The sequence below is a fragment of the Henckelia pumila genome, chromosome 4, assembly GCF_033568475.1.
Source record: "Henckelia pumila isolate YLH828 chromosome 4, ASM3356847v2, whole genome shotgun sequence".
In the NCBI taxonomy this organism is placed as follows: domain Eukaryota; kingdom Viridiplantae; phylum Streptophyta; class Magnoliopsida; order Lamiales; family Gesneriaceae; genus Henckelia; species Henckelia pumila.
Genome location: NC_133123.1, coordinates 80,889,837 through 80,908,986, shown reverse-complemented (window position 1 = coordinate 80,908,986; position 19,150 = coordinate 80,889,837). Strand labels below are relative to the sequence as shown.

Genomic DNA, 19,150 nt, shown 5'->3' with positions numbered 1-19,150 from the left:
CAAGTTAATGAGGCCTCGGCACCATATATTAAGCCCGAGTGAATAAGGCCTCGGCATCATATTAAGCGCGATTGAATGAGGTCTCGACACCATATTAAGCCCGAGTGATTGAGACCTCGACACCATATATTAAGCCCGAGTGAATGAGGCCTTGAAAGGATATTAAGCCCTAGTATAAGCCTCGGCACAATATATTAAGCCCGAGTGAATGAGGCACCGACACCATATTAAGCCCAAGTGTTGAGGCATTAGCACCTTTAATCCCAAGTGTATGAGATCTTGTCACCTTTAAGCTCGAGTGAATGAGGCCTCGGCACTATATTAATGGCTTGGTCCCTAACCCTAACCCTGCCCCTTAAGCCCGAGTGGATGAGGCCTCGGCAGCTTTAAGCCGAAGTGTAAGAGGTATCGACACCATTAAGCCCAAGTGTATGAGGGCTTGGCAACTAATTCCGAGTGAATGAAGCCTCGACACTATATTTATGGCTCAGTCCCTGACCCTATCACTTAAGCCCGTGTGGATGAGACCTCACACAACAAGAAAAAGGGCTTTTCCTTGCGTGCAATGTGCACAGCAGATTGCTATCCAAGGCGCATACTACACGTTGCGGTGCACGCTGCAAAGTTATAAATCGTTGAAAGTGAGGCACTATCTGCGACGTGCGCTGCACGCCGTTGTTAACTTTAATAACGACGTGCACCACGTGCCGTCGAAAATGAGGCATTATCTGCAGCGTGCTATGTATGTCGTCGTTATATTTAATAACAACGTGCATCGCGTGCCATCAAAAGTGAGATACTATCCGCAGCGTGCAATGCACGCCGTCTTTAAATTTAATAACAGCGTGGCATTGAAAGTGAAATATTATCCGCAGCGTGCGATGCACGCCATCGTTAAATTTAATAATGGCGTGCACCGCGTGCCATTGAAAGTGAAATACTATCTGCAGCGTGTGATGCACGCCATCGTTAAATTTAATAACGGCGTGCACCGCATGCCACTGAAAGTAAAAAACTATCTGCATTGTGCATGCGATGCACGCCGTGGTTAAATTTAATAACGGAATGCATAAACTTCAATGTAACAAAAAATTCAACCAACTAATTAAATAGAGAAATTACAATGAAGAACTAAACAATAAATTTCAATTTCATTCGTTCATGAAAACTGGAAAAATATATGTTTATAAAAAATTGAGTGCATGTTAACTCTAATGTACACACAAAGTTAATAAAAGTCTTTACATCATACCAGAAGAAAGTATCAACAACCAAAAAAAAAAAACAAAATATCTCTCAAACTAGAAAATATTCCATTTTCTTTCACATAAGCTCCAACTTTCGAAGTTAACTCCAAAACTCAATCCGCAAACTCTACCTCGAGCTTCCTTATCAAATACAAAGCTAATTGCATCATCATCAATGTTGGTTCTGTTTTGAGATTCGATAGACATTATTCTATTTCTCTGTACAAATAACTAAGATAATTTATCAGCAAGGAACATATATTTAACTAAATTATTGCTATTTTTAATTCTCCTGAAAATATTATCATATTTATTTTAAGCATAAGACAATTATATACTATTAAGTTAAGACAATTTATACCCTGTCAAATTTATCAACTATCAAGAAGTGTTTAAACAAATATATATTCATACCAATTTATATTCCCCCGACAAATTCACTATTTAGAAACTATCAAGTGCAGTGTCATCAGATCATGCAAATGGGCTTGACTAAAACCAACTTCGCATATACTTTCCCTTTGCAAAATGAGTTATAGCTTAATGGATAGAAAAATACATGGTATATTACCTATAAATCATTCACAACATTTTAAAAAGTGACCAAGGACAAAATAAAATACATCATATATTCGTTGAGGTGCGGTAAATAAATATATATTTAGAGCGTGAAAGTTTAAAAATTTGAAAATGGTAGGCCTAAAATTTAAGAATTTATCCTTTTTAAAGGGACGACTGCCCTTTCTTCTCTCTGCAAGATCATTTATAGTGTCTTTTAAGAAAATGGCTCGTTCTAAATCTCATTAACAAGAGACAATGTATGAAATTTTTCATTCTTTGAACGAAAAGTGTAAATACAAATTTTACCAGAGTGAACATACCACAGTTAAAACATGAGTACGACCAACAGTTGGACCCTCCCTAGCAAGCTCAAAATCAAAAATTTTTGGCTTGAGATCTCCATCCAATAGCACATTTGACGCCTTGAAATCTCGATAAATCCTAACCATTGGGATTGACCAAAATGAGTTACATGAGAACTGACCAAATTTACTGAAGTAAAGCTCATAAATTCCAAATATCAGTTCACAGTATTTCCAAATATCAAGAAAAGAAGTTCCATAAGGAAAAAACTATCGACAAGACCTTTAATCTTTAGGGGGGGAAACGCTTCGGTTGATAGATGATCTAAAACTTGTATATACCTATAACTTAGGCCGAAGAGCTTCTAGTGGTCCTTTGGGCTTCTCTGCACCTTTCTGTTGTGACAAGGCATGGATAATTATTAGTTGGAATAAAGTCGCATGTATGCCAAAATTGAAAATTCTTAGTAAAAAAACTAATTCGTCCAACCATCAGCAAAGAGTACCTTGTTCAAAGCCCAGTCAGCAGAGTTTTTTTGATAGGAAACTATAATGTTATATATAAAATTAGATTAGAAGATTTACAAAAAGTGGACTAGTGGTCCACAGAAGCTAACTATGATCCTGAGTCTCTCCCCCCTGTTTGCATAGCACACATCAAATGTATACACAAAGGATTCCTTAGGTTCTTAGTAAAATTAATGTCAAAGGCTAGGGTTATACCTTTGAGATCAGTGGTGGTTTCTTAGGAAAATATCCCCATAGTTCTTCTTAACAGCTTCCTCCTGCAAGAAAATTGTTTCTTATAAGAAAATGGCATGCATGTAATCATAAATTTGGCAGAATAACATAATTAGAACACAACCTCTTGCTTTGATGATGGCATGGACTTTTCAGCATCTTCCCCAACAGAATCTGTTTGATCTTTGACTTTCTCAGTGCCCGACATATTATTCCTCACTAAACAACACCTGAAACGTATGAAAACCACTAATTCTATCTAGAAAACTAAAAGTTACGAAGTTTCTGTTATAGAAAAAATGAAAGGGGAAGAAACGGTTTTAAAGGAAAGAAACAGAGGACAAATGCAAGTTTCTTCGCTTCAGAAAATGAATTGAGATTTTTATTTCTTACTTTCAAATGCTTGCAAACCTATGCCCATTATATATAGATCTAACATGGACGATAAAAAGTAACTAATAGTAATAATTCCTAAAAATATGCAAAACATTCACTACTGGACTTCCAAAAGACTTGATAAACATTGACTTGGTAAACACCAAATAAATTATTATGTTAAATTAAATAACAAACGTAAACAATTAAGAAAATGATTTCAATAGTGTCAAAGTTAAAATTCATGAAGCAATGACATCAAGTCCTAACATAGTCACCATTCAATATTTTATGATTAATAATCTCTTTCTTATAATAATTCTTATAATAAAGTAGATGTCCTAAGATCGATCATATAAGCAAGTGAAAAATAAATTTTTGGCCATACTTTTCTTTAAATCTCTCCATTTACCAAGCATCCTGTTCGAAATTATTGTTTCATACATGCAACAATAACTATAAGGAGTAAAAAAACAATGTGAAACGTTGCATGAAGTATAAATACATTGGAAAGATGAATAAATTATTATGATATGCCAACAATGGGAAGTCTGGGGTGTCAAATGGGAAGACTTGATAAACATTGACTTGATAAACACCAAATAAATTATTATGTTAAATTAAATAACAAACGTAAACAATTAAGAAAATGATTTCAATAGTGTCAAAGTTAAAATTCATGAAGCAATGACATCAAGTCCTAACATAGTCACCATTCAATGTTTTATGATTAATAATCTCTTTCTTATAATAATTCTTATAATAAAGTAGATGTCCTAAGATCGATCATATAAGCAAGTGAAAAATAAATTTTGGCCATACTTTTCTTTAAATCTCTCCATTTACCAAGCTTCCTGTTCGAAATTATTGTTTCATACATGTAACAATAACTATAAGGAGTAAAAAAACAATGTGAAACGTTGCATGAAGTATAAATACATTGGAAAGATGAGCATTTTTATTACAAATAAATTATTATGATATGCCAACAATGGGAAGTCTGGGGTAAACTCGTAATTTCAGACTGCAAATAGAAAGCTGGCAGACTAAGCCAAAAAAACAACTTTCAGATAGTTCATCAACTTAGTCCAGCCTGTCTGACTATTATTTAAACTGTAAGACACCAGAAAATCCCACTATCATGCTTACTATTATCAAGAGAACCAAAAATTTGAATGATGTCAAGCAACAGGTTGATAAAAATGCATAGCTAAACATAAGTTAAAGCCAAAAATGCAATAAACTACATTCAAATTTTGTATAGACAAGCTAATTTTCTCCATTTGATTACAGAATACCAAAAATTCTTGAAAGCATAACCAGGGGATCAAGTGAGCAATATCATGATTCATCCTATAGGGTAAAGTTTTCCCAGGTTTAATGCTACTATGTACCCTCAATTAGGACCTACTTTTTTTGGGTTTATTCATTGCGTATTTGCGTGAAACTAAATCTTTCAATATGATAACATAATATAAAAAATGTGCATATTTAGAAAAGTAACTAGCGGAATAACATCATGAATTCATCATTTATCATACAACCTAACAGGAGGCAAGTAATAATGTAGGTGTTATCTAGGAAGGTAGAACCTTCAGTAGGTATATCTCCAGCTAAGGAAGGTGGCTCATTTTCAACATTTCCCCATGCTTAAAGTTACATCATACCCTCAATTAGGCCATAGTCATTAGGATTCCAGACATGACGCATTTTAATTTCTATCCTTGAGAACTTGATTTTCGTAACAGCAGTCCTGACTTAGACTATGAACTAAAGTCTCATATTGAATTTACAATTTGTCTACAAACGTGTAAAGAGAAATTATCATTTAAAAGGAAACTATATAGCCTTCTCAAAAACTATATTTAGTTGAGCATTGTAAAACATCTAATATTTTATTAACATGAAACTCAAGATCAAAGAAGGAATCCTCCGGAAAAAATTTTAAATTGATGCATATTGGACATAATGCACTCATCCATTCATTTCAAGTAATTGATAAATCATCCCATTTTGAATTTCTAAATACAAGATTAGCATAATCATAATTTACCGTATTAATGAGATCGATGATAGCGGAGAGCTCTTGGTGTGCAAGCTGTAGATTCTCAACTAAGCTCTATCTTTTCCATGATTACTGACGAAGAAAAATCAATTCTCCTTATCAAGTTTACTCAAATAGGTTAGACGAGGACCGATTCGGAACTGACGAAGCTTAAGTTGGCTCTTTCACAGACAAACTATCATTCCCGAGAAAAGTATACACCCAAAACAAACTAAATTAGAAGAACAGCCAGAAACCAGAGTGAAACCACCGGAATAAAAAAAGAAGAACAGCGCGCAGCTTCACTCGCGATCGACTAGGGTTCCCACCGGAATTTGGTGCTAGATTCGTCCAATACAAAGCCACAATCGGGGTCAACAAGGTATGAGCTGGGTAAGGGGTGGTGGGGCGACTGTTCTCTGGCGTTGTGCGGACGGAATCGATGTTCAAAAGAAGAGGGGAAGAAGAACGATGGGAATGAGGGGAAAATTGGAAAAAAAAGGGACTCCTTTCTATTTTATTTAAGAAAAGTGATTTAACTAACGATTCACGATATTGTCCTTTGTTTAACTACATATATATCATTATATATTTTAAAACATTTTTTTTAAACCTAAATCTTCTTTCTCTTCTCGTCACTCTCTTCTCCTTCCCATCAAATTCTCTTCTCCTTCCCTCGTTCTCTTTCCTTTTCCAGATCTCATCCCACTGTTCTCTTCTTCTCAAAAAAAAATATATATTCTTCTTCTCAAATCCTTTTCTATGAACAACAATCTCATATGTTTTTTTAAATTATTTATTTAAAATACAAAAAAAAAAACGAACTGAAAAGACCCAAGCTTGGGTCGTGCTTGGGTCTGACCCGTTCTTGGGTTGGTCAGACCCACCCAAGGTGCTTGGGTCTGACCCATGGTCGACCCAAGTACACGTGCTTGGGTTTGGGTCGACCCATGTGCTTGGGTCAACCCTTGGCCACGCAATCCTTGGGTCGACCCAGGCACGGTTGTGGGTCGACCCAAGCTATTGGGTTATTGTTATTTGAGTCGACCCATCTAATAGTCGTCTCTTTAATTGTTCTAACACATTTATTTTTGTATTTTGCAGGTGCATTATATTTGACTTGCATCGAAGACACGACCCTAATTGCAAAGCTCTGGATTAGGAAATACGACCTATACTTATCAATGTTGCTCGTTAGCTATCCCTTGTTGGGAACAATCCACACCCGTCATGGTGGGTCGGGTTAGTCTATGCTACACTGGAAGTGTTTCTCCCCCTATTTCAATACCATTAGATCATGTGGGGCCCATATATTTTTATGAAAATTAACATATGTCTTGATGATCCAATGGTTGATATTTGACCACATCATGGAGGGAGAAGTACTCCAGGTGTAGCATAGAATAATTCCGTCATGGTATATAAAGATGCATGATGAATTTGAAGCCCATATAAAACAGTAGGTTCTATTACATATAATTTTTAATATGTTTAGCATTGACAGATGACTAACTAGTTCATTACTTTTTTATTGTACATCGAGGATTCATGAGCATTTGTCCTAGCTGCTGTTGGATATACATTATCTAGGCACAGTGCTCACCTAGTGTTAAAGTTAGATGATAGACATGTAACTGATTTTAGATTTTTTTTAACATGTAATATGTTTGATAATCGATGGACATTGTTTTGATTTGTAATTTTTTTTAAGTGATGAATTTAAGATTTTATGGTTGAATCTTTGAATGTTTGACATAGAAATCATTTGAATCTTTGAATGTTTCAAGAGCTCCAATGGTCAACAATGGCTCTCCATGTCGACCACATTAGACCATGAAGATTTCTCTATGTTAGACCCCGGTAGACATGGAGATTTCTCTATGGTAGACCATGGTCGACCATAGAAATTTTTTGGTAGACCATAAAGATGTTTTGATAGACCATGTTAGATCATAGAAATTTTTTGGTAGAATATGGAGATTTGTCTTGGTGGACCAAGACCATCGAGATATAATGATACATATTTTAACATAAAAATAAACATATTTCATGAGTATATTATATAATAATACATGTTTTAACATTTGAATACACTAATTTCACGATTATGTTATATGATTATACATGTTTTGACAGAAAAATCAACTGATTTCACGATTATGCTATATGATTATACATATTTTAAGATATGAATCCACTAATTTCACAATTATGTTATATGATTATACATGTTTTGACATAGGAATTAACTGATTTCATGATTATGTTATGTTATTATACATATTTTAATATATGAATCCATTAATTTCACGATTATGTTATATGATTATACATGTTTTGACATAGGAATGAACTGGTTTCATGATTATGTTATATTATTATACATATTTTAAGATATGAATCCATTAGTTTCACGATTATGTTATATGATTATACATATTTTGAGATAGGAATCAACTGATTTCATGATTATGTTATATTATTATACATATTTTAAGATATGAATCCATTAATTTTACGATTATGTTATATGATTATACATGTTTTGACATAGGAATCAACTGATTTCATGATTATGTTATATTATTATATATATTTTAATATATGAATCCACTAATTTCACGATTATGTTATATGATTATACATGTTTTGACACAGGAATCAATTGATTTCATGATTATGTTATATTATTATACATATTTTAAGATATGAATCCATTCATTTCATGATTATATTCATCGGACGATCCGATGGTGTAGATCGGAGGCTCCGATCGGAGTTCGGGACAGGTGTATGGTTGCATGCGAAGGTATTGACGCGTGGCAGAGATCGAACGGTCCGATGTAGGGATCGGAGGCTCCGATCGAGTTCGGACGCTCCGAACATGGGATCGGACGATCCGATCTGCGTCTATATAAGTAGGTGCCGAGGCCTCATTTTGAATCGCACCAACTTTTTCTCCTTTGCCCGCGTGGCTTTATTTTAGGGCTTTCGCTACTCTTATTTTAGAGTTGGAGTGGGAAATATATCTTAGTATAGTCAGACAGTGTCTGACCTAGTTGTATAGCGGTGCTCATGTAGCGGAGCCATGCTCGAGGTTGTGGAGCTGCAGCAGGGGTGTGCCCCTAGTTGCGGGATAATCGCCATCAGCGGGCTGACGACGGACGCAGGTATTGAAAGAGTGGGTGCCCAGTGAGCCAACTTGTGGCTAAGGGCTTTGATGACTCTTTGTATAAACAATCTTTTGTTTAATATAATTTACACTTTTATTAATGGCAATGACTTTATCTTTCTTCATATTGTTATATTGTGATATACTATTGTTGTTTTGATAAAGACCTTGAATATACTATAGTGTATGTAAGATGTGGTAGAACATGGAGATGTCTATCATGAAACACATCTTATAGTCACTGTATATTCTAAACTGTTCCTATTCGATTGAGCCGTCCGATAATAAGGATAAGGATCGCTCGAGTTTGAGACTGGCATTTGCGATGCAGAGTACCACGTTTCATTGGTAAGGAACATAGAGATGTTCGAAGCATGCAAATGGATATTCATATGATGAATGATCGAACTACCCTATCCGGACTTTCCAAGTGGTTATCACTTATCGAGTGGATAAAGTCTGCGGTTTTGGTTGTACACCATTAGTCCTTATTACTTGAAACATCATTGAGACTCTATATGCTAGTACTGTGCTTTGACTCGTTTACCGACTCTATTGGGGTCATCAGGTGTCGGGATTGGGTACAGTTACAACATATATAGGAGTCGATGCATTGTTGTCAAGGATTCACCACATACTTGCGAGTGTGGATATCCTATGCGATCTGAGGAGATATTAGTGTGACAAATCTCTGGCCAGAGTACTTGATGTGATTTAAGAAATGGTTTCTTAGTAGCACATGCGATGTTACTAATTTGATCTTCAAGATGTATTGCATAGTTATCGAATCTTGAGCGACTCTCGATATACCAATGGTTGTTGATTCGATCGGGATATATGGATGAAGGGACCGTACTGTACGCTAACCAAAATCTACTGGTTCTTGTAGGCACTATCAGTGATACCTAGGGAATCATGGGGCGATGTTGCTAGGCGCTTTACCATGATTCGTTGGGCAAGTCGGAAAGTGTTGTTCCGAGTCACAAGGAGTTGTGAGCCCACGGCTAGCTGTATCCCTGAACCATTGAGGGTCACACAGTGTAATGGAGTTTTAATCCCCGTTGAGATAGTTAAATTTAAAGAGTTAAATTTAATGAATAAAGAAGTTGGACTTCTTAAATAAGAGTAAGGGAGTAGGATTTCCTAAAATGACATAGGGATGGACATTTTTGGAAACCACTGAATTCGGATTCAGGAAAATTTATCTTGACTTTAAAATGTGCAGAAATGGTTTCTGTGCACATTGGTAAAATCGGTTTATCAATCGGAGTCACGATGAATTTTATATTAATTTCTGAACGTGCGGGCTTTGCTTGTCGGGCCTCAACTTATGACTAATGGGCCCTAAGCTGTTAGTGGCCTGCATTATAAATAAGTTATTGCAGTACAGAAATTAGATACAACAGGTCATAATTTTGAGAGAAAAATTTCAAAACCCTAGCCTCTCTCTCAAATATTTCGGCCGAACACCCTCCCTCTCTCTGTCTGAGAAATTCCGGTCTGTGATTTTGAATTGCAGTCTGGAATAGCGAATCAAATTCGTTTATTCTCTTCGCAAAAAACTTCTGATAGATTTTCTAGTGCAATCTATCAGAGGGATTAAACCTCCATTCGTGGACCTGATTGAAGGAGTTCATCAGTTCCTGGGAGAGACAACAAGAGCAGAGAAATCTGTTGGAGTCCAATAATCTCGCTTCGAGATTGAAGGTAAAATTTAATAATTGTTATTTAATTTTACACACACTTATAATTTAATCGTTAAACGGTTGATACCCACACTATGGAATTGTTCCATAATAAAATTTTTAAACTTCCGCTGCACCGGGTATCAATCGTGATTGATCTGAACGCCAGTTTTCCAACAGTGGTATCAGAGCCAGGTTGCTCAGATCAAGCGATTAAATTAATCGATTGTACAAAAATTTTTTAGGCCTCGGTTTTTGAAACAAAATAAATATTTTAAAATAAAATATTTTTTTTTCGGGCAAAAACCCGGGCAGCGATTGGATCGCTGCCCGGGAGGGGCAGCGATCGAAAATTGTTTTGATTGGTCCACGAGGCGTCGGATCGAATTGTTCGAGTCCGAAAATTTTAAAATTGATTTTTGGATAAATTTGAATTTTTGGAAAATTTTAATATTTTATCCTTTAATTGAATTTTGAAATTAATTAATTTTTGGTACAATTGATGATAAAATTTGATCTTATGGATATATTAAGTAAAATATGATTTTATCTATAAAATTGGATTTTGTAGATAAAATATGATTTTATTTGATAAAGAAATAAAATATGATTTTATATGTAAAATAAGATTTTATATATAAAATATGATTTTATCCTGTTTAAATTTGAATTGCCACTGCATGTTATCCAATAAATTAATTTTGAATTAAATGTTATTGGATAAGGATGATCGATTGCCATGACCAATTTTGTAGGTGTATGTTAGGAATTTACATTGTTTTTATTGTTGTTGGTTTTATTAATGGGCCTGGTTTATGGCCCAGTATGAATGTCATATGTAATAAAAGTGGGCTTGGTTTATGGCCCGTTCCCACCCCCTAAAAATGTATCCCCTACTTGTCATTGTTATTTATTGTAAATACATTAGATTTAGTGGGAGATCAAGATTTGAAGATGGTGGGCCCAGCAGACAATAAAGACATAAGAAATGTAAATTGGAAGCACATGTAATAGGATTGCATTGCATATTGCATATTACCTAGGATTGGACTAAGACTCGTGATTGGCAACCACGGGTCAATTAGAAATGGAATCGATCATCCTATATAATATATGATATTATGATTGTATGCATGTTTTAGACATAATTGCGTGAATCCGGCAAGCATGCAATAATTTGAAATTGATGAGACAAATTTTTTATAATTAAAAATCCCTCATTTTAAATATGATTTAAAATTGATATCAAGATAAATAAAGGAAATTTAAATTTGTTTAAATATTCCTACCTTCCATCAACGGTCAATGTATGAGATGCTACCCGCGGATACGGTCCGGCTCATATTATTGGGGGGGCCCGTTCGTCGGAAAGCTGTACATTGGATCGACAAATGTTGTAAGTTGGGTGGAACTCCCATGGGATCGGCTCATATTATTGGGGGATCCACATGGCGACCGTCCATCACAACTTAATATTGATGGGTCATCTTGACATGTCACTTTAAACGGCGTCATATTATTGGGCTCTTATTGGACATGAGGTAAACACATGGGGGTTGCTTTGGAAGCAATTGGGCTCTACCTTTTGAGAATTATGGTTGGCTGATATTATTCGGGACCATAAGTTTGTCAATTGGACTCCATGTTCTCATTAAGGAAAAAGTTTCCCGTTTTCACTAGAGGGTAGTGAAATCGTTAAAATAGTGGGAGTGAGATTCATAAAATTAAATTTCGCCTATTTTATGTCTTAGTAAATTGCTTAAACAATCATTGATATATGTCTGTTTTTCTTTTCAGTATTTCATACGATGAATTCGCGTAATCCTTTATTCTCGATCCTCGAACAAAACAAGTTAACTGGCGCAAACTATACGGAATGGTTCCGGAAGTTGAAGATTGTCTTGACTTCGGAGAAGATGCTCTACGTGTTAGAGAAATCACCTCTGAAGGAAGCACCAGCTGACGTAAGTCCGGAGGAATTGGCCAAACTTGATGCATGGTGGGACCATGACATCAAGACCAAATGCTATATGCAAGCCTCGATGTCTGATGAACTCCAGAGGCGATTTGAGGACACCGTGAATGCTGCTGACATTCACGCTCAACTCAAGGAACTTTTTGGGGCTCAATCGAGGGCTGAAAGGTTCGCTACTGTTAAGGAGCTGATGACATGTCGCATGCGTGAAGGGACTTCGGTCCGTGATCATGGGGTACGAGTGATTTGGCTCATACAAAAGTTAGCGACCCTTGATTTGGTGTTGGAGCATGAACTCAACGTGGATTTATTGCTTCTGTCTCTTCCTTCTTCGTTTGACGGATTTGTGGTAAATTTTAATATGAACAAGATAGAGGCCACCCTTGAAGAGATGGTCAATATGCTTGTGACATATGAATCCACACTTAAGAAGGATAAGCCAGCTTTCTTGGTGGGCTCCTCATCTTCTGCTAAGAAGGGGCCAAGTATGAAGGGCAAGAAACGTTCTGCCCCACCCAAGAAAGTCGAGCCCGAGAAGAAGCACAAGACAAAGGCTTCAAAAATGGAAAAATCCAAGGATGTTTGCAATTACTGCAAGAAGCCGGGTCATTGGAAGCGCAACTGCAAGGAATATCTAGAGCAGTTGGGATCTGCAAAGGGTATGTTCTATATTGAAATAAACATTTCACTTAATACAACTTCTTGGGTATTGGATACCGGATGTGGATCTCACATTTGCAATGATTTGCAGGTGATGACAAGAAGTCGCAGTCTTAGAATGGGTGAGACCCAGCTGAGGCTCGGGAATGGTTCCAGAGTTGAAGCTACGGCCATTGGAGATGTTTGTTTAACTTTGCAGAATGGTTTTAAGTTATTATTAAGAGATGTTTTATTTGTTCCGGATTTAATTAAAAACATTATTTCTGTTTCTATGCTAGATAGAGATGGTTATTCTTGCAATTTTGTGAATGGGATTTGCAATATTTACAAGAATGAATGTTTGATTGGAAATGGACAACTTGAAAACGATCTATACAACTTAAAACTAAAAGACGTTCCAATAAATTATGTTGATAAACCGGCGACGACAAACAAAAGGAAAATCGATAGTCAAAACCCGGCAAACCTTTGGCACGCTAGGCTAGGTCATATTTCCTCAAGGAGGATGAACAAGCTAGTGGGAGAGGGCATGTTTGATATGTCTGATATTAACTCTCTACCTACTTGTGAATCCTGCCTAAAAGGAAAAATGACTAAAAATCCTTTTAAGGGAAAACCAGAGCGGTGTCAGAATCTGTTGGATTTGATCCATACAGATGTTTGTGGTCCATTTAGAGTAGGGACTCAACATGGCCACACCTACTTCATTACCTTTACTGATGATTATTCAAGGTATGGGTATTTATATTTAATGAAATATAAGTCTGAAGCATTTGAAAAGTTCAAAGAATTCAAGACTGAAGTAGAAAACAAGCTAGGTAAAAGTATTAAAGCACTTCGATCGGATCGAGGTGGAGAATACTTGAGTACCGAGTTTATGGACTATCTAAAAGAGAATGGGATTCTCTCTCAGTGGACTCCTCCTATGACACCACAGCTTAATGGTGTATCGGAGCGTCGTAATCGAACTTTGTTGGACATGGTTCGATCTATGATGAGCTTCACTGAGCTTCCACCTTCGTTTTGGGGCTATGCGCTTGAAACGGCGGTATTGTTGTTGAACAACGTCCACACTAAAGCAGTGGACAAAACACCATACGAGTTATGGAATGGCAAAGCTCCTAAGTATTCGTACTTGAGGATTTGGGGATGTCCCGCTTACGTGAAGCAGACAGTGGGAGACAAGTTGGATAGTCGATCCAGCTTATGTTATTTTGTGGGGTATCCGAAGAATTCAATCGGATATTATTTCTATTATCCTGCTGAAACAAAGGTGTTTGTTTCTAGGAATGCCACCTTCTTGGAGAAGGAGTTCTTATTGGATAAGAAAGGCGAGATGATGGAACTCGAAGAAGTTCGAGAAGAACCCGAAATACAAAATAACGATCCTACACCTCAGGAACCATTGCTAGACACGCCTGTACCTAGAAGATCCGAGAGGACTTCTAGACCTCCTATTCGATATGGTCTTCTTCTTGAAGGGGATCAAGGTGAACCCAATGTTGGATGTGATCCAAGAAACTTCAAGGAAGCAATTTCTGATGCGGATTCAAATTTATGGCTTGAAGCTATGCAGTCGGAAATAGATTTGCATACAAACCAAGTTTGGTCTTTAGTAGATCCTCCCGATGGAATTGTTCCAATAGGGTGTAAATGGATCTACAAGAGAAAGCTTGGGCCTAATGGTAAGGTATTGACCTACAAGGCGCGATTGGTGGCAAAAGGTTATACTCAAAGACAAGGAGTTGACTATGATGAAACCTTTTCACCAGTTGCAATGTTCAAGTCCATAAGAATCCTTATTGCCATAGCAGCATGGTATGACTATGAGATATGGCAAATGGATGTGAAGACTGCTTTTCTTAATGGAGACATTAAGGAAGAAATCTATATGAAGCAGCCTGAGGGGTTCACATCCATGGGAAGCGAGCATAAGGTATGCAAGCTTCAGAGATCAATTTATGGTCTAAAACAAGCATCAAGAAGTTGGAACCAAAAATTTGATGAAACAATAAAAGATTTTGGTTTCATCAAGAATCCGGAGGAACCATGCGTGTACAAGAAAGTAGTTAAGGATGCTGTGACATTCTTAGTACTTTATGTTGATGACATCCTACTCATTGGAAATGATGTAGGGATGTTGCAGTCAACAAAGATATGGTTATCAGGTAGATTTTCGATGAAGGATTTGGGTGAGGCATCCTACATTCTTGGGATACAGATCTATAGGGATAGATCTAAGAGAATGATAGGACTCACTCAATCAACCTACATCGACACCATATTGAAACGGTTTTCAATGGATGGGTCCAAGAGAGGACATCTACCCATGTGTCATGGAGTTTCTTTATCCAAGTCTATGTGTCCCAAGACTGATGCAGAGATAGAGAATATGACACATGTACCATATGCGTCAGCTATAGGTAGTATCATGTATGAGATGATATCTACCAGACCGGATGTAGCATTTGCTCTGAGTGTCACGAGCAGATATCAGGCTAATCCTGGTCAAATGCATTGGAAAGCCGTGAAGGACATTCTTAAGTACTTACGAAGGACTAAGAATATGTTCATGGTATATGGAGGAAGAGAACTAAAATTGGAAGGCTATACCGACTCTAGCTTCCAAAGTGACGTGGATGACTCGAAGTCAACCTCTGGATTTGTGTTCATGCTCAATGGCGGTGCTGTCTCTTCGAAGAGTTCCAAGCAGGACACCACAACGGATTCCACCACTGAGGCTGAATACATTGCAGCATCAGCTGCTGCTAAAGAGGCTGTTTGGATGAGGAATTTCGTCCAAGAGTTGGGCGTCATTCCTGAAGTTGTTGGTCCAGTCCCGGTGTACTGTGACAACACGGGTGCCGTTGCTCAGGCAAAGGAACCAAGGTCTCATCAAAGATCCAAACACGTACTGAGGAAATACCACATCATCCGGGAGATTGTGGAAAGAGGAGACATTACTGTCGAAAGAGTGGCCTCTGCAGACAATATCGCTGATCCACTTACTAAGCCCTTGCCAGGACCATTATTTGACAAACATCGTGAAGCAATGGGTCTACGTAGTATGACTAGTTGGCTATAGGGCAAGTGGGAGATTGAAAGAGTGGGTGCCCAGTGAGCTAACTTGTGGCTAAGGGCTTTGATGACTCTTTGTATAAACAATCTTTTGTTTAATATAATTTACACTTTTATTAATGGCAATGACTTTATCTTTCTTCATATTGTTATATTGTGATATACTATTGTTGTTTTGATAAAGACCTTGAATATACTATAGTGTATGTAAGATGTGGTAGAACATGGAGATGTCTATCATGAAACACATCTTATAGTCACTGTATATTCTAAACTGTTCCTATTCGATTGAGCCGTCCGATAATAAGGATAAGGATCGCTCGAGTTTGAGACTGGCATTTGCGATGCAGAGTACCACGTTTCATTGGTAAGGAACATAGAGATGTTCGAAGCATGCAAATGGATATTCATATGATGAATGATCGAACTACCCTATCCGGACTTTCCAAGTGGTTATCACTTATCGAGTGGATAAAGTCTGCGGTTTTGGTTGTACACCATTAGTCCTTATTACTTGAAACATCATTGAGACTCTATATGCTAGTACTGTGCTTTGACTCGTTTACCGACTCTATTGGGGTCATCAGGTGTCGGGATTGGGTACAGTTACAACACATATAGGAGTCGATGCATTGTTGTCAAGGATTCACCACATACTTGCGAGTGTGGATATCCTATGCGATCTGAGGAGATATTAGTGTGACAAATCTCTGGCCAGAGTACTTGATGTGATTTAAGAAATTGTTTCTTAGTAGCACATGCGATGTCACTAATTTGATCTTCAAGATGTATTGCATAATTATCGAATCTTGAGCGACTCTCGATATACCAATGGTTGTTGATTCGATCGGGATATATGGATGAAGGGACCGTACTGTACGCTAACCAAAATCTACTGGTTCTTGTAGGCACTATCAGTGATACCTAGGGAATCATGGGGCGATGTTGCTAGGCGCTTTACCATGATTCGTTGGGCAAGTCGGAAAGTGTTGTTCCGAGTCACAAGGAGTTGTGAGCCCACGGCTAGCTGTATCCCTGAACCATTGAGGGTCACACAGTGTAATGGAGTTTTAATCCCCGTTGAGATAGTTAAATTTAAAGAGTTAAATTTAATGAATAAAGAAGTTGGACTTCTTAAATAAGAGTAAGGGAGTAGGATTTCTTAAAATGACATAGGGATGGACATTTTTGGAAACCACTGAATTCGGATTCAGGAAAATTTATCTTGACTTTAAAATGTGCAGAAATGGTTTCTGTGCACATTGGTAAAATCGGTTTATCAATCGGAGTCACGATGAATTTTATATTAATTTCTGAACGTGCGGGCTTTGCTTGTCGGGCCTCAACTTATGACTAATGGGCCCTAAGCTGTTAGTGGCCTGCATTATAAATAAGTTATTGCAGTACAGAAATTAGATACAACAGGTCATAATTTTGAGAGAAAAATTTCGAAACCCTAGCCTCTCTCTCAAATATTTCGGCCGAACACCCTCCCTCTCTCTGTCTGAGAAATTCCGGTCTGTGATTTTGAATTGCAGTCTGGAATAGCGAATCAAATTCGTTTATTCTCTTCGCAAAAAACTTCTGATAGATTTTCTAGTGCAATCTATCAGAGGGATTAAACCTCCATTCGTGGACCTGATTGAAGGAGTTCATCAGTTCCTGGGAGAGACAACAAGAGCAGAGAAATCTGTTGGAGTCCAATAATCTCGCTTCGAGATTGAAGGTAAAATTTAATAATTGTTATTTAATTTTACACACACTTATAATTTAATCGTTAAACGGTTGATACCCACACTATGGAATTGTTCAATAATAAAATTTTTAAACTTCCGCTGCACCGGGTATCAATCGTGATTGATCTGAACGCCAGTTTTCCAACAGGTATAGCTATGGTCTCCTTAAATTATTTAGGAGTATGCAATATCTTAGTTAAGGATTTTATAGCTTAAATTATAATGCATGGGTATTTGAATTGTAAATTTGATGATAGTCTTGGATCCTAGGGTGGGACTGCTAGGACTACCTGTAGTAAGGTACGTAAGTATTGACTGAGATAGCCTGCGGGTTTGCATGCTTATATGTTGTATTGTGTGCCATATTATTCTGCAGCATGTGCATATCATATTGTAAATGTCCATCTTTTGAGATGAGCCATGTAGGGCCGCTCAGCCCTGTTTGGACGGTCGATGTCGAGCGTCCCGCGACCGACGGGTTAGCCGACACTGACTTCTGTAGGACACAGTCCACGTCCGGTAGGAATGAGAAGTGTTCTCATTGGATTGTCCCGGGTTGTACCTGTAATATCCGGGAAATCCATAAATATATTCATGATTTATTAAATGAATTTGAAATGAGCTTTAAGTTATTTTATTTTATTATTCATGATTTAAATGGTTTTACTTGATTTAATGGTTTATTGTCACGCCCCGAGCCCAGGCCCGCGCAAGCGCGATTGCACACAATGGCCCCTATAGCAACTACTTCGTATTCGTCCTCGCTTTACGAAAATGATTAACCCAAGTTGCTATAGAAGTCCATTGTAGCCTATTTTAAATCCTTGATTTGTCCCATGTGGGATAGGGGTTTCACAATCACCCCTCCTTCAGAACGCGACGTCCTCATCGCAACCTGATCGATCCACCAGCACCGGGAATCTAGAGGTGGCTCCTACGGGTTCAAGAGATGGCTCCCGTCATGTAGCACTTTGCGCCGCAGGTTCAAGAGATGGCTCCCACGCACGTAGCACTTTGTCCCGCATAACACTTATTTCCCGGGGTCTGCCGGCTGGTGATCGTCTCTGATACCATTTTGTCACGCCCGGGCCTAGGCCCGCGCAAGCGCGACTGCACACAATGGGCCCCTATAGCAAGTACTTTGTATTTGTCCCCTCTTTACGAAAATGATTAACCCAAGTTGCTATAGAAGTCCATTGGATTTTTCCCATGTGGGATAGGGGTTTCACATTTATATTCTTTAAATTCTTTAAGTTATGATTAGATTAAATGATTTTATGATTTATATCTATCTTATTTTAACATTCTCGATTAAGTTAACGATTTCAGGTCGAGTTTGATTCGAACTTACGGGACGAGGCTAACCTACGAACGAGGTGATAGAGAATATTTTTACGAGTATTTTAAGTATAATATTTATATGTTTTTGATAGGCGATTTGGGGAGATAGTATTTTTATCAATCGAGTCAGAGACGTGTGCTGACTGTGTTTTTAATAGTCGACACATGATACGTATTAATGGAACGTTATCCTATCTATCAATCCGTATCCCCACACTTAACCACCAAGTTCC

At 37.5% G+C, this 19,150-nt stretch overlaps 1 long non-coding RNA gene across 4 annotated transcripts; it reads right to left on the bottom strand.

Annotated features, from left to right (window-relative positions):
- Window positions 1-1,159: 1,159 nt before the first annotated feature.
- LOC140862489 (uncharacterized) lies at window positions 1,160-5,959 on the bottom strand. 4 transcript variants are annotated; one of them, XR_012143775.1, is made up of 7 exons: window positions 5,280-5,959; window positions 2,976-3,081; window positions 2,834-2,895; window positions 2,617-2,749; window positions 2,453-2,506; window positions 2,129-2,249; window positions 1,160-1,478 (listed from the first exon to the last, which is right to left on the bottom strand). It is a non-coding gene; the product is annotated as an uncharacterized lncRNA (long non-coding RNA). The 4 variants fall into 4 exon arrangements; XR_012143774.1 differs by having other exon boundaries at window positions 1,160-1,466; window positions 2,976-3,070; XR_012143772.1 differs by having other exon boundaries at window positions 1,160-1,466; window positions 5,280-5,958.
- Window positions 5,960-19,150: the final 13,191 nt, after the last annotated feature.